The sequence below is a fragment of the Protopterus annectens genome, chromosome 3.part0 (genome assembly GCF_019279795.1).
Source record: "Protopterus annectens isolate FY-2018-M chromosome 3.part0, PAN1.0, whole genome shotgun sequence".
NCBI lineage: Eukaryota > Metazoa > Chordata > Ceratodontiformes > Protopteridae > Protopterus > Protopterus annectens.
In genome coordinates, this window is record NC_056731.1 from 173,883,275 (window position 1) to 173,897,160 (window position 13,886).

General features: G+C 41.7%; 1 protein-coding gene across 1 annotated transcript in view; it reads left to right on the forward strand.

The window, feature by feature from the left end:
- EXOSC7 (exosome component 7) overlaps positions 1-13,886 on the forward strand; it is a 742,094-nt gene that overhangs the window by 341,295 nt on the left and 386,913 nt on the right. The gene's annotated exons all lie outside the window — the stretch shown is intronic.

Genomic DNA, 13,886 nt, shown 5'->3' on the forward strand with positions numbered 1-13,886 from the left:
AGGGTTGGCAGTCAGCATATGTAAAGTGTGCGCAGCTTTGCATGCTGTATGGCCATAGATGGAACAGCACTTTACTCGCTTGGAGAAGATAAGGTTGTATTCCTGTGAATGCAGAGAAGCCCTGGGTGTTCTTTAAGGATTGGAGTCTGAGCAAGGGGGATGCTTATTAGGACAGTTGCATCCTTTTCATGAGAAATGCACAGAGCATTTTGCTTAGTTATAATGAGGTATAACCTGAGACAGCATTTTGTACCCTTTGCAAGAACAATTCACAAAATACTATGTGGGTGGGTGAGAGTGTATAACAAGGTTGTAAACCATGTAGCTCTCTGCCCAAAGTGTAGGAGAAGCACATAAGGTGCAAGAAAGGAATACATTCAAAAATATAAACAACATCTAACCACATCCAAAACCAATGTTTTTGCAGGGGGGGCAACCCCCCCCAGATAATTAAATATTACAAACTCAGAGGTTTCACAAAAATGTGGAAAGGGTATAAACCCTTCCAGAGTATAACTTTTGATTTTGTCAATAATTTGTGTTTTAGAGATTTGTGGTGGTGTTATGTTTACTGTACCCAGCTATATAGTGTGTGTGTGTGTGTGTGTGTGTGTGTGTGTGTGTGTGTGTGTGTGTGTGTGTGTGTGTGTATTCACACACATACACACATTGTGTATAGAGTATGTGCGTGTGTACATATATGGTTGGCATTCACTCTCTCAAATCTACACATCATCAGAGTGAATGCTTGTTGAAGTCCATCGAGAGTTTCATTGTTGAATGTTGCAGATATTAAAATAAGGAAGATAAGTGCATGTATGTGGGGAAGGTAATTGTGCGATTGGAAGTTTAATGTTGAAATATTTGGATGTATCAAAAGTTTTGGTGTTGGGGTTAGAGTAGAAGCTAGGTGAGTGGGCAGGTTGTGCTGTTAGTGTAAATTGCTGAGCATCTTGTGCAGTAGTAGTGGTATACAGAAAGTTGGTGTAAGGTTGTATTAAGGACAGGGTTAGCACTTATGTGGTACTAGGGGACAAAGTATGTTGAGTTTTGAAATGCCGGCATTGAACACCTGATAACTTGTGCTTTGATGCTTGTACGTTTTGATAAATTAATGCATACTTACGTGCAGGAACACCGATTTTCCATTTTACCAGGAAAAATACAGCTAAATCCCAAATGTGGATTGTCTGAGAATTGGAAAAAGTATTTTTGTGGGATTTGTGGTTTTGGTACAAAGAACTGATTCGCCACAAGATATCTCTGCTTATATTTATTATTTATAATACTGTCAGCTTGAATTATTAAGTGTTCTGTCTAAAATCTGTTTTAATTTTTAATATATATTAATGCAGAATAAAATTACAATGAACTGACTGTAGTGACTGGAAATTACATTTAAAAAATCATTGGTATGTAATTCTTGGATTTCATTTCATGAAAATATAAGTTTTTTGAAAACCAAAACTCTGTGTCTTGCTCAAGCGTGTACATGTGTGTATGTCTGTATATATACATACACACACACACACACACACACACACACACACACACACACACACACACACACACACTCTCTGTCTACTTTGCTTGGTCAAAAGCCCATATACTCGAACGTTATTTTTGCGAGATGAAAATAACGAAAGCTGAAATCCCGAAACTTGCAGTTTTTCCCAGGGCAAGTAAACATTTGCCCAGTGTGGGGAAATGTGCCCTTTCCCTCCTGTAGTGCAGTCCTGGAGTTTTGTATATAGTTAGGTGGGTGTAACCCCCACCTAGGCGGGTTTCAGATACTACAGTGTGTTTTCGTGAAGTTTTGGGCAACTGTTTACTTGCCCTGGGGAAAATGCACAATTTGGGATTTTAGTTTTTGTTATTTTCGTCTTGTGAAAATAACGTACAAGTATTTGGGCTTTCAAGCATGCAAAGTAGATCCATGTGTGTGTGTGTGTGTGTGTGTGTGTGTGTGTGTGTGTAATATGTAAACGTGTGTGTGTCTGCTGGTGGGATGCTTCCAGTGTTTTGCCTGTTTCTTGCACTGTAGTGCAACTATGGAGTGTTCATATATGTTAGATGAGTGTGGGGTGCAAAGCCCCATTTCTCTGTGTTGGATGCTAGGGAGCTTGTTCCCCTGCAGAAAGCATTTTTTTTTCCTGTTTCATGTTTTTGGAGTTGGGTTAGGTTAGATTGTGCGTTTAGATCAGTTGTGTTCGATCATATGTACTTAGATATTTTGTCTTTAGATCAAACGATTGTCTTTCTCTGTCTCTCCCCCACCGTTCCTCTCTCTCTTACAATGTATAATATGCAAAATGAGTTGATATCTAATATATACTGATATGAAATATATAGATGTATGTATATATAAATGTGTTTATGTATGTATACACATATATATATATATGGGTCACCTTTAGATGCCCGACAACGCATTCCGCCGACACTGAATCCGACGGGACGAAAACACCGGCAACGCAGATGACCGACAAGGTGAGAACCCGACGGACTCGGTAAGTGTGCGATCGAGTGAGGAATTTAGTGTTAGGGAGCGGACAGGTAAGTGTGCGATAGTGAGGGACTGTGGGTTTAGGGGTGGGTTAAGTGAGTTAGGGTTAGGGTGCAGGTAGGGTGTGTGTGCGATAGTGAGGGACTGTGGGTTTAGGGGTGGGTTAAGTGAGTTAGGGTTAGGGTGCAGGTAGGGTGAGTGTGCGTAGTGTCGGATCTTGGGGTTACGGGTGGGTAAGTGAGTTAGGGTTAGGGTGCAGGTAGGGTGTGCGTAGTGTCGGATCTTGGGGTTACGGGTGGGTAAGTTAGTTAGGGTTAGGGTGCAGGTAGGGTAAGTGTGCGGTAGTGTCGGACCTTAGGGTTTGGGTTAGGGATAGTGCATATGTTATGTAGTGTACTGTGTTTACGTGTAGTGTGTTGCTGTAATGGTTTTCGTGTTTTGCTTGTCGGCGTTTTGTTGTCTGTCTTTGGTGTCGGTTATTAGTGTGTCGTAAACGCGATTTCGAGGATATAAAGGTGATCCATATATATATATATATATATATATATATATATATATATATATATATATATATAATTGTGTGTGTGTGTGTGTATATATATATATATATATATATATATATATATATATATATATATATATATATATATCTGTGTTTGAGACGGAAACCTGTTGGAAAAAAAAATATGCACGAATGCATGCACACGTGTGTGTGATTTTTATATTTTAGCATGATGTCAAATGCATACAGCTGCATGCAGCATCATAGGAAAAAGCATACCCAGAGTTATTCATTCATCACACTCAGTAATACTGTCTAAAAATACATTTTTGTTTACTTAAATTTGAAGTAGGCAATTGTTCCATTATTTTATTCAAAGTATCTGTTCAAACCGTGGGAGGAAGATTGGTTTGTGACTCCTCATCTGTCTTGGGTATGGGACAAACTGCCACTTCCATTTAGAGTGTGCCTATCTGTTGCTGCTTTTAAGAAATCACTAGGTGGTTTTATAAGTAGTAAGAAATAAATATGTAGATGACTATTTCAGTAAAGCTTTAAAAGATTAATAATTTGCACATCTTGTATCCAACTCCATTAATTCCTTTTCAAACAATGTTATTAGTTTACATTAATTTGAGCATACATTAGCATGGCTGGATTATTTATGACCCCATCAACCTTATCAGCAGCTAACCAGCAGTTTTTGCTTCGTCATCAGTGAGTTTTCAGCCCACCAACCTCCTCCTTATGTGATTCCCTCTGATGGTGCTTGTGTAGGCATCTTCTGATGCATTACCTCCACTTGATACTTTCCTTGCAAAACACCTATTGTTTAATTTTATAAATTGTTGTCCAGTGAGAGTATTTATAACCAATCCACTATTCTGTCCCACTCTTATGTATCTTCGTAGGGTACTTGTAAATCTTACCCCGTTGAATTGTGTATATAACTCTCAGCTTGTCGCAGGTACTGCATACACAATGGATGGGCTAGTCTCAAACTTTAAAATCTTTTCACTGTGCATTCCAAAGTGGACAGATAAAGTAATCCCCAGTATTTTCAAGTAAAGTTCGCCCTCATCTGAGACACATTTATGGCACCAAATTTGCAGTTGAGTAGGTGGAGTAAGGTATGAGAAGTATGTAGGGAAGTGCAATTAAATTTAAAGTGTATGAGTCATGGGCGTAAAAGAATGTGTAGATGCATGACGGCAAGGTTCTGCATGTTTTAGATTAGCTGTGGGTATCCAAGCAGTCTTATTAGGTCCGATCCTGTTGCAGTTCTGGCTTCCCCCGGACATCTCTCAAAAGGCTAGTGAAAGCCCTGAAGACCATCCGGTGCTAGTTTGATTCCTCTACCACGACCTCATTGAAGGCCGGCATGGAACTAAGTTCTTGTACGTCCTCTGAAGCTTTTCCATTGTCTGCACCTGATTCTGAATGGTAACCTTGGCTGATTTATATCCAAAGGATGAAGGGGGATTCTTGTGAATTTAGTGAGGGGGGATTCCTGCAACCATTGTTGAGTCACGTCAAGGGTCTGACCCTCAGAGTTTTCTGGGCAGATGTCCCACAGAAAAAGAAGCAAAAAATTACCATATTTCCCCTGTTAAGGATCCCTAGTGTGAATGGCAGGATTTCACTCTGTTTATTTAATGCTTTAATCGCCTATAAGCCTTCTCAAAGGGTTTCTGTCCCCCCCCCCCGGCCTTCCACTCCTATTAAGAGGTCTAGGGAATTGGATTCATCAGATGAGGATTTGGATTCTGGGGAAGAATCCCTGACTTATTCTTCCCAAATTCCTTCCCCCGACTACAGTTCGGAGGGAGAAGATTCTTCGAGTCCAGTCTCACATTGGAAGAGTTGTCCTTTGGGGATTCTATTGCCCATGTGATGGACTGTTTCAAGTGGGATTGTTCCCAGGTCTGTAATTTTCAAAAGAGGACTATGAGCTCCTTCAAATTGAGTCTCCAAAGCCATCAGCTGTCCCTTATGTTTTGGCTGTCCTGTTAGATACTTTTTCTGTAGCCTCGCCTCTGTAGCCCCAGATTCTCAAGTCTCCTGACCCTAAGAAACATGACAGGTTCTATAAGGTTCCTGTTGACTGCATATTTCTTGTATATCTTCTATCCTCTCTTAGTCTCTCTCCACTGTGCCTCCTTTTTATAGTCCTTTTCCATTCTCTCTAGGCCCCTTGTATATTTATTCCTACATGCTCTCCTGATGGCTTTTTTCCTGGGTTTCTGCAGCTCCAGCTGGTGTAGCCCCACTCCGTTCGCTCCTCTCACTTCGCTCCCCTACCCCCATTCCCATCCCCTTATCAATTACCTTTATACTATCCTGTCCAGTCCAAACGGCCACCACATTTCACTTCCTGTCTACCCCTAATCCCTCCCCCTTCACATACTATCTAACTAACGCTAACATTTCTCCTTCCTGCTCCTATTTCCCACCTCTTACACCATCACTACTTACTTCACTTCCCCCAAACCCAACCTATTTCTAAAATCATAATCCTTCCCACACTCAAAACCCAACCTTAACATGCTACTTTTATACCTCCTATTACCAATCCTAACTCTACTTGCAAATCTAACCTCCTATCATGTTGACCTTTCCCAACCTTTTCTATACTCTCCTACCACATGTACTAACAAACTATCCCCTCCTTCCGACCACATGTACTAACAAACTATCCTCTCCTTCCGACCCCATCTTAATCTCTCCATCTCTCTTTAACATCACCTTCCACTGCTATCACAAACTCATTATACTTGGCATCTACCCCCTCTCCTATAAACCCATGCCAAAATTTCACCACCAACTTTTCTCAGCGTCACACCCTACCTCAGTCACCACAACTTATTACTCGCTGGTGATATTCACCCAAATCCAGGCCCCACCCTACCATATCCATAACCCTACACCCATAAACAGCCCCACCACCCACTCCCAACTCAGCCTCCCTTAAATCAAACCTCTCCGTACAAACACCTCTCTATCTATGCCCTGAATATACAAAGCCTTACTAATAAAATGTCTGAGCTACATGCTTGGATAGCTCATACCACCCCTCATATTATAGCCCTATCTGAAACCTGGCTAAAAGCACACACAACAAACAATGAAATTCTGCCACCTGGTTACAATATCTACCGCTGTGATAAACTCAACAAAAAATGTGGTGGTGTTGCCATTCACCATTCAAATAACCTTAATCTCTCCACCATTCCCACACCTATTCCTGATTTCCATCCAGCTGAACTCATCATTCTCAATTGCCATCTAAACCTACATAAGACATTTGTCATTGCCTCCATTTATATTCCCCCTGGTAATAATATTCCGGTCCTAGAATCTATCCTCTCCTGGTTCTCTCACAACATACACTACGAAACTGTCATCTTAGGAAATGTTAACATAGACTGGGCCAAACTTGCCACTAACTCCCCACAGCTCTCCATTAACCTCTATGGATTCCACCAACTAAAAACATCACCTACTTACCTACATAATAACACCTCTTCCACTTCAACCATAAACTGGAGTTTCACAAACTCTCCCAACCTGTACCACAATCCAACTACCTTACCTAATTCTTTGAGCGACCATCATCCTACAAGCATACTACGCCACTCTTCACAAGCACTCAAATCTCACTCACTCATATAGAGACTGCCATAACTTACTTAACTTTAATACTACCCAATTCAACTCTATCCTCCTTTTCTATTGATTGGTCCATCCTGACACAACTGCCCTTGAATGATTCTGTTCACAAATTTAATAGCATATTCCTTGATATCCTCAACTCCCTAGCCCCTACAAGACCTATCAGAATCAAGTCTAACATTGCCCCCTGGCTTTCTAAAGAAATGAAATCACTCATGAAATACCGTGACAACACTTGGAAAGCCTACAACACTTGGAAAGCCTGGACTAAGTATAAACAACCTACCCTACTTCACAAATATAAAGAACTTCGGAATGTTGTCAAAAGGCATATCTGTAAGGACAAAAATATCATACTACAACTCTCCCCAAAATAACTAAAACAAATCCACAAAAATTCTGGTTCACCCTAAAGAAAATTCTCAATCCCAGGTCCCCCTCAAACTCCTCCCCTTACCCAAATAATAGCCCTCTAGAAACTACTTTCCCTCTAAATAGACACTTCATCGAAACTGTCCAGAAGCTTACTCCCTCAAACCACAACTCAAATAAACCCCTATACCCCTCCCAAGCCTCAAAACAGTAATCTTTTCTCCTTCAAACCAGTTCAAACCTCATATATAAAGTCCCTCCTTCTAAAGCTTAGACCTTGCTGTCCCTCCTTCCTTCCTCAAATTAGCTGCTGAATCCATAGCCTACCCAGTACCTATCTTAATAAATAGATCTATCCATGAATCTACAGTACAAGACATTTGGAAATCCTTCTTCACTATCCCCTTGCATAAAGGGGGAAACTCAACTGACCCATCTAACTTTTGCCCATTTGCCATTTTTCTATCTCCTAGAACATAACCTCCTCACACACTCCCAACATGGCTTCCGCCCTAATCACAGCACCTCTACAGCCTTCCTGTCTTTCACACACTCAATAGCCAAAGCTCGAGACAAAGACCTCCTAGTATTCAGCCTCTTCCTTGACCTCTCAAAAGCCTTCACCTCCATCTCTCACCCTCTGCTTCTAACTAAACTTTCTAACCTTAGTCTAGCTCCCACCTCCCTAACCTTTTTCTCTAGTTATCTCTCGGACAGACAGCGATCTGTTCGTTGGCTCTCCTCCTGCTCACCCTACCTCCCATTAACCACTGGGGTGCCTCAAGGCTCCATCCTTGGACCCCTCCTATTCAACATCTTTGCAAAGTATCTACCTCCTGCAAACAATCTATACAAGTCCAATATGCCGATGATTCAACTCTCATCTGCACATCCAACATCTCTGACCTTCACAGACTCCCCAGGACACCTTTCTTTCTGTAGAAAAATGGCTTGCTGAAAATCTTCTTATCCTAAACCCCAAGAAAACCAAACTTCTGCTATTCTTCCCCCGGACCCTCTCTCACCTAAAGTCTGACTTTCTTATCTCATCCTCTAATAGCACCACCATTCAACCTGACTCCCACACAAAACTTCTAGGAGCCATCATTGATGATTAACTTAAATTTAACCTACACATCCTTCAAAGTATAAAGAGAACTCGCCAAAAGCTTGGTATGCTCTACCGAAATTGTACATTCCTGACCTAAGATGTCAGACTGTCCCTGTTACAGGCCGCTCTTCTCCCCTCCCTACTCTATGCCACCCCTGTACTAACTAATATTCAAGCAACTATCCTAGCCAAACTCCAACAAACGTACCACAAAATAGCAAGGTTTATCACAAACTCCGCACATAACTCACCACTGCAACTCACTCAACTCGCTACAATGACTAGAACTCCCACAACAACTTCTACTATCTCCGTTACAAATTATTCATTCCATACTTTAAACTATCTTCATGCCCTGTCCTGTCTTCCTTGGTATCCATCTACACGCCAACTCGCACACTTCGTACTTCTAACCAACAACTCCTTAACGTCTACCAACCAAAAAATCTATTGGTAGATTACTTTACAAATCCACCCTATCCCAGGCATGGAATAACCTCCCATCCCAGTTACGCTCCATCTCACTCCCTTTACAGTTCAAGAAAGAATTCAAACTACACTTTTAGAACTAAAAGGTGTTCCTGCCATGACCCTACCTAGCTCCACTTTCTCTCTGTATTGCACTCTTCATTTCAACTTCACAGCACACTTTCTTCTCCTTCCTGTACAATTTCTGTTGTACCACCATTAAATACATTCCTCTCTGTCTTTAATTTCTCTCACATCTATTTTTCGCCAACATCTTTTTTCAACTCTAAACACTCTTTTCACCCCTCTCATGGTTCCTGTTTATATACCTTACTACACCAGTTAGTTATAAAATTAGATACTTACATCACTCGCACATGGAAAAAAACTTTTGTTTGGTGTGCCTTTTGTAATTACAGAATATATTTGAACTTGTACTGTTTTAGCCAATTAATGTTTGTTTTAATCTCTTATGCATGTCATTATTGTACTCTTAACTGTTATGTATACTTAATCTCTGTCTGTAATTGGAGCTTTTCTCCTCGGGTCTCCACTGAAAATGGGCTCCTAGCCCAGCTGGACTAAGCCAGTTAACAAATGTCAATAAATAAATAAGTGCCCTTCTGCTGATCCTTCTGTGGTATCAGTTTCTTTGAGCAAGCCATATAGGTTGTTGCTGTCTACTAAGCTGCTTCCATCTGATTAGGACAGTCGAGCTATGGAATGGTTGGGCAGGAAAGTCTATATGGCTGCCACCTTGTCCTTTGGGATCATTAACTACCAGACTCATATGACCAGGAATGTTTTGGCTGTTCTTTCCCAGGTTTCTAAGATAGACTCTGATCTTGCTGATTATGAAAGGAAGGCTTTTGCCCTTTCATTGCTGAGATGCACTTCTTAAATTGCCTGTCACTCTGTAAAGTGCAGCTATGATGCAGTTTATGCCTCTTCAGGGCTGCTGCCTTTGGTTCAGTGATGAGGCTATATTCCTGGTGATGTCAAGGCCACACTTTCGGATGCACCTCTGGAAAATAAAAGTCTTGTTGGGACTGCTGCTGCTGATTTATGTATGTGTCTCCAGGATAAGGACAAGACCTTGCAAGAACTTAAGCATATTTGTCTCCCCTATTCACAAATTTCAGAGAAACTATCCTTTCAAGTCTGCCTTTGTTCGTCGACAGACCCCCTCCCTCCCCCGAGTAAGAAGGATTGTAGGCTTGTTCCGCCTGCTAAGTCTACTCAGATTCTTTTCTCCCAGAACCCTGCTTTTTCAGTATAATCTGGTTCTTTTTGACATTTGGCCTTCCTTTCCCCTTGTCCCCCCACCTCTCCTCATCTCTTCCAGATTGAATTTGGATCACCTCAGATTTTTGGGTTCTGTTGATTATCCGTCAGGGATACTTCATGGTTTGGAGGTCCCTTTTCAGGCATTTCCCCACTTCCTTGAGAATAACTTCCTCATTTTCCAGAAGTTCTACAATCCCTTGGATAAGATCACCTTTCAGTTGGTTCTTCCAACCCAGGTAGGGAAGGGGTTTTACTCTAGAATGTTTGTTTTTTGTTCCCTGGCAGGAGGGTATATGGAGACCAATTTATGATCTTTCTCTGCTCAACAGCTTTCTCAAGATTCCTTCTTTACAGATATTATCCCTTCAGATCTTCTTTTCTCTCCTACTTCCTCGGGCCTTTATGGTATCTCTGGATCTCAAGGATGCATACCTTCACATCCCCATTCCTCCTCTATTCAGGATATGTTTACATTTCTCTGTTTCTTCCTTGCATTTTCAGTTCTGTGCTTTGATCTTTGGCCTTCCTACCACCCAGAGGGTATTCGTCAAATACATTGCTCCTGTTGTTGCCATTTGAAAGCTTTGAGGTATTCAGATTTTTCCCTGTTTAGATGATGTGCTTATTCAAGCCCCTTCTCTCAGCAGTTTGTTGCAGGGTGTCCCTTGTACCACTTGTCTTTTACACAGTCTGGGGTTCACCATAAACCTTCAGAAATTGATTCTGATGCCTTCTCTGGATCATGTTTTCCTCTGATGCAGGATTCAGAGTTTTCCCATGCTGGCTTCTCTTCCAGTCTGCAAGATTCTGTCCCTAACAACCTTTTTCCAGCCTCTTCTTCCTCTGTCATGGCCAGGGAATTTCTCAGGTTTATTAGGGTTCATGGTCTCCATCATACCTATGCTCTCTCACCAGACTCCATTTGAGGAAATTTGAGTGGTACCTCAAATCGGTGTGGCTCCAGCTTGGCCACCCCATGGAGTTCCCTGTTCCCTTTCTTCCCTGTCTCAAGATCGAGCTTCAGTGGTGATTTCATCAGTTCTGTTTCTCTCTATCCAGGGTTTCCTTTTTAGCCATCAGTTTCTACTGATGAGCTTTACACGGACACCTCATACAAGGAATGGGGTGCCTCTTGTGTCCCCCTAAAGTTCCAGGATCTCTAGCTTCCTTATCAGAAGTCAGATCATATCGGTATAAAAGAGGCAAGGGCTTTGCTTTTGGCTTTGCGATCTTTCCATCCCAGACTTCATAAAGTCTTCACTGACACCACCACAGTGATGTGGTATATCAACAAGCAGGGGGGCACAAGGTCCTATCTCTTTTGCAGACTGGCTGTTCAGGTTTGGGATCTAGCTATCTGGTATCAAGTGACTCTTCAAGCAGTTTACATTTATTAAGATCAAAATCTAGTGGCTGGACTCTTTGAGCAGGTCCAGAATGCAAGCTCGTGAATGCATGTTTCACAGGGGTGTGGTCCTGCACATTGTCCATCTCCTCCTCTGAACATACAACTTCCTCTATTCTGTTCCAGAGTCCCAGGTCCTCTGACTTGGAAAGTGGACGCTCTGTCTTTTCCTTGGAAGGGGATGTTTCTCTATGCTCCTCCCCAATTCCTCTGTTACCTTGAGTTCTGCACAGGATTAGGCATGACTGTTCCAAAATCTTGTTGCTGACACCCTTTTGGCCCAGGCAGCATTAGTTTCCTCTTCTCTCTCGCTTGGCCAAGAGCAGTTACCACAGGTTACCTCATTGGGTGAATCATCTCACACAAGGCAAGGGATCTCTTCTCTGGCCCACCTGTCCACTTTTCAGCTAGCACTGTATATGATAGGGTTTTGATCCATTTTAGGCACCTCTTTTCTGAGGATGTACACTGGGTTCTGCAGGAGGCCAGGAAACCCACTACCAGAAAATCCTACATCTCCAACTGGAAAAGATTTTTTGCCTGGTGTCTCTTGCTATGTCGATCCCCTGTCTGTAGAAGTTCCTCTGGTTCTTTATTTGTGTGATGATCTCCATGCTGGGTTGACATATTCTTCATTTAACTCATTACATCCGAGTGATTCCTCCAGGTGCATCTGTGCATCTGCAGTTAACTCCTACTGATGCCTCTAGGCGTCAAATATTGCTTGTTCATATTTGCATCAATAATTCCAAAACCATGTTATGTACATGGTTTTAAAGGAGTTCATCCTAAAGCTTACACAGTTGCAAACTGAACGGCATTAATATTAATATTTGACCTCGGTCTAGTGCAGGTAAATAGATCTTAACTGTTGTTTTTATGATCTTCATTTATATAGATATTTTCGCACTTTTCTAAATATCTCAAAAACTAAGTAACACAGAACTCCTTAGCCTCACATGAAAGTTCTCAGCTAGATGAATAAAATGCCGCTGACAGTATGTGTAACTTGAGTGGTTGCTGAGAGTGTAAGTTGTTTACAAAATGTTACAAATGTAATAATTACTGTGTTTACTTTGACTTATAAAATTCAGTTTAAGACCTAGAACCTAAACAATACTGACACTATGAAAATAGTTTGTGCTGAAGAGTTTGACATGTATACTTTAACAATCCTTATGGTTCCAGAGATATGAATGTTTGAAATGTGAAGACATAATTTAATTCTGTGAAAAGGCTTTGGCTCAGCCCGTTTGAAGTTACAGTGCAGTCTTTCTGAGCTCCGTTGGAGTGAATAAGTTAAAGCTCACCTGTCGGCTGTCTCTGCTTGACTGCCTTGACTCCACCTTTTAGGTTTGAAGTCAAACAATTGTTTAAAGGTGTCTTGCATATCAGGCCCTCCAGAAACCTATTGCACCTTCTTGGGACCTCAATTTTGTACTTGAAAATTTGACCCAGGCTGCTTTTGGGCCTGCTGCTTTAGCTTTCCTACAACATTGTACTTGGAAGACTGTTCTTTTTGGCTCCTACTTCTGCCAAGAGAGTGTCTGAACTTCAGGCTGTCATGGCTATACCTCCTTTTTCAGTTTTTCATAGAGACAGGGTATCTCTTTCCACTAATCCTTCTTTTATGCCCAAGGTGGGTAATGAATTATCCCTTAACCACTCTATTCACCTTCCTTTTTTTCATTTTGCACAGTCCGCCAGTTTCTTCACACCTTGGATTTGCACAGACAGCTCAGATATTATTTAGAGAAGCTAAAGTTATTTGCAAGTCTGAGCAGCTGTTTTTCCTTTTATCCCAGGACTTTGAGTTTGGATGTTTCTAAGCATACAATTTCCTCCTGGATTTCTAAGGCCATTTCTTTCTGTTCTGTTTTAATGGCAAATGTCATTTCTCATCTGTAAAGGCATATTTTACTAGGACAGTTGCCGCCTCCTGGTGCCTTTTTCAATGGTCTGAATACCAATTCTTTCCTTGAGTCTACTACTTGGTTTTCTCTTCATACTTTCCCTAAATATTACATGTCCGATACTATCTCCAGGGCTTGAGCAGGCTTTGCGAGGGCTATCCTGCATGGGTTTGTGGAGGGTTATTCTCTGCATGCCTCCCCCTGACCACCTTTTGAGCTCTTGTACTCTCCCTTTGGTGAAAAATACTGCAACAGTGATGTGGAAGGACATAGTACAGTTGTGTAAAATCTTACCATAGTAGTAGACATCCTTCTGTTCACTGTTGCAGTATTCATTCCCTCCCTCCTTCCCCCACTTTCCTGACACTTGTCCTGTGTTCTAGTTGCCTTCCTGAGGGGCCCTTCTCCCTTATTTTTTCCTTCTGGATGCACATGTCCCTCTTGGTCCCAGAAGGTATTCTGTTCCTCCTGGGTTTTTTTCAGTTCTAAGTGATTGCGTCTGTACATTATCTTTATGCCCTGTGCCTTCCACAGAGAGCATACACATGACATGTGGCACCTATAAGAGCTGATGGTTTTGGTATGCTGGCCAGATGTTGGGCTGTACTTGTCAGGAGATCCCTTTGGTAAAGAATACTGCACAGTGAATA